Source organism: Pteropus alecto, unplaced genomic scaffold (assembly GCF_000325575.1).
Source record: "Pteropus alecto unplaced genomic scaffold, ASM32557v1 scaffold8, whole genome shotgun sequence".
Taxonomy (NCBI): Eukaryota; Metazoa; Chordata; class Mammalia; order Chiroptera; family Pteropodidae; genus Pteropus; species Pteropus alecto.
The window spans coordinates 11,607,142-11,610,315 of record NW_006494609.1 but is presented as its reverse complement, the minus strand read 5'-3'; the positions used below and the strand labels follow the sequence as shown (position 1 = coordinate 11,610,315).

At 35.4% G+C, this 3,174-nt stretch overlaps 1 pseudogene; it reads right to left on the bottom strand.

The window, feature by feature from the left end:
- Positions 1–1,841: 1,841 nt before the first annotated feature.
- LOC112473725 lies at positions 1,842–1,960 on the bottom strand (annotated as a pseudogene).
- Between the last annotated feature and the right edge of the window lie 1,214 nt (positions 1,961–3,174).

Below are 3,174 nucleotides of genomic sequence, written 5' to 3'. Positions count from 1 at the left end.
TAGCCTCTATTTTTGGTAATCAGTATATATTTTAATTAGGTGACATATATATTGTCTACAAGAGTAAAAACTAAAATAAATTATATTTATCTCCAGAATGGGGTACACCCTTTCTCATGTCATGTCACAATGGTAGGTAGGAGTCAAATGGATTTAATTTGTAACAGAACTGAATCTGAATGAATGGTGCCAATGAAGAGGAATTTTCACTCAAAAGGCTAATCAGCTCTTTGTTCTGCTTCTGTAGATATGCTTGCTGCATAGGCCATACTAGAAATTAACTAAAGATTCATCTTCCCTTTTGCTTGTTCTGTCTAAGCAACAAATGTAACTGCCTATACCCCCTAGCAACTCTTGCACTTCCTAACTCTTTGTAACTGCCTCCAACCCCGTAGCAACTCCTGCGCTTTGTAACCATCTGAGGACAAATTAACCAATCAGCCCATACCAAATAAGTTCTGTATAAGCAATGTTGCAACTGAGCTCTGGGCCCAGATCTTCAGAGTGCAAGCTCCTCTGGGACCACTGGCATAATAAACCTGAGTTCTCCAACTCTCTGAGTGCTGCTTGGTTTCTCACTAGTCTGATTTTTGCAACTTTTCTGCAACACTGCAGACTTGGATGACTACAATAAAATGTGTTGAGGGATGGATCAAGACCTTCCCTCTAACAGAGTCTAAAAATCTAAAAGCTGGTTGGCAGAAGGGCCTCTGCTCCAGAGCTGAGCCTGCTCCATTGTGGGCTGTTGAAGGTCTTTGTTTGCTTTGTTACCTAGCTGCCCACTCTTTGGTCCCTGGGAAATTCTCTTAGATCTCCATCCTCATTTTCCCCTTTGTCTTGTTTCTTTCCATCCTTAAGTAAGTACTGTCCCATCCCTGAAACTTCTCAGGGCAGCACTCCTAGCTTCTGTGACAAACTGATAAGCCATAGAAGGATTTCTCTTAGCTTTCACAACTGGCACAGTATTACTTGAGTGAAATTCCAGAGTGTGGGGGAAAGGGAGGAGATTCTCTCAGCTATTCTGCCTCATTCTCATTATCACCCCTAGAGAGCACCTAATGGAGTCCTCTCAGTTCTGCTCTGATTTCAGCCTGTGGATATCTTGCCCTTGCTAGGAGCCCCACGCTTCCAAGAGTGCTTTCTCAACTCTTTTCCTTCTGCTTTGTTTTTAGGGTACTTTCCTGAACATTCAGTGAATAACCATGACAAAGGGACTCATTATCATAATATGTCATACTTGACCACACATGGTCATCAATATTTCATTAGAAGCTCAATTCATTTCTTCCTCCCCTGTTTATGGCAGATTCTTCTTCCTCTTGCATTTATAGCAGGAGTGTGGTTTTAAAAAAAAACGTTTTATTTGGAAATAATTGTACATGCAGAGGAAGTTGAAAAGAGTACAGAAAGATCTGTGTACCCTTCATTCAGTTTCTCTAGTGGTTACATCTTACATAATTATAATTCAATATCAAAACTAGAAAATTGGCATTATCACATTGTATGTGAATAGTTCTGTGATGATTAATTTTAAGTGTCAAATTGGCTGGGCCACAGTCCTAAATATGTATTCAAATTTGGTGGGGCGGGGATGTTTCTCTGAAGGTGTTTTAAAATGAGATTAACATTTAAATCAGTGAACTTGGAGTAAAGTGAATCACACATCATAATATGGGTGAGCCTCATCTAATCAGTGGAAGGCAATAGGGAATTCTATAAAGATGGCCTTGGGACATAAACTGCAATATTGGCTCTTCCTGGTTCTCCAGCCTGTAATTCTTTTCTGAGTCTCCAGACTCTGTGTGTGTACAAATAATTTAATTTATTTATTTTTTCTTTTATGCTTACAGCACCTGGTCTTCCTAGGTGGTCTCCCATCCAAGTACTAACCAGGACTGACCCTGCTTAGCTTCTGAGATCAGACAGGATCAGATGTTTTCAGGATGGCATGGCTATAGACTTATAACTTAAAATTTTATGTATATATAATATATATACATGTATTTTTTCTTCTTTAATCAGTTAATATAGTAGATTGCATTAGTTGATTTTTTAAATACTGAATTACCCTAACATCTATTTAACAAACCCCACTTGGTCATGGTATATAATCCATTTTCCATATTGCTGAATTCCTAATATTTTATTAGGAATCTTTACACCTATATTTATGAGGTATATTGATCTATAGTTTTTTTGTTTGTTTGTTTTTGTTGTTGTTGTTGTTTTTTTACATTGTTATCTCTGGTTTTCATTCAGGGTAATGCTGGCTTCATAAGTAAGTTGAAAAGTGTTCCCTCCTCATCTGTTTTCTGTACAAGATTGTGTAAATTAGTGTTAGTCTTTAAATGTTAGGCAGAATTCTCCAGTGAAAACCGGGCCTCAAAATTTCTGTTTCAGAAGCTTATAATATATGCATTTAATGTCCTTGATAATTATAGGGATGTTTTTGTTAATTTATTATTGGTGAGTTGTATTTACTAGGTAGTTTGTAATTTTTGAGGAATTGGTCCATTTTATCTTAGTTATCAAATTTTCGTGTATAGCATTCTGTGCAGTATTCACTTATTATTATTATTCTTTTAGTATTTATGAGGTATGAAGTGGTTATCACATGTTTCATTCCTAATATTAGTAATATATGATTTCTTTCGTTTTTGTTAGTCTTGCTAAAGAGATATCATTTTTTTTTTAAATCTTTTCAAAGAATCAGCTTTTTGTTTCACTGACTGTCTTCACTGTTTTTTCTGGTTTTAATTTTATTTAGTTCTGCTCTTAACAATATGTTTTTGACAGCTTGTTTTTAAATAAAGTATGCCAAGTAAAGTATGCCAAGAATGATATATTTAATTACTAATATCAATTAGTTAATTCCCTGTACTCCTAATCTCATAGAAACTTCTAAAATATAATTTAAAAAGTCAAATACATCTTTGGTAAGTAACATAGCAGATTTCACTGATGAAGAGAACCCCTCCCCACTAATTCTAAATATATGCAAATGATGAGATGTAAGCCTTTAAATACACATGGACAAGAAGCAACTTGGGTATATAATTAAAGAAGAAACTTAAATCAATGTAATACATATGATAGCAAATATTGCTCCTGAGATCTGTGTCTGTTTCTATGAGAAATCTCATTTACCTAACAAGATGGTAAGTTACACAGAAA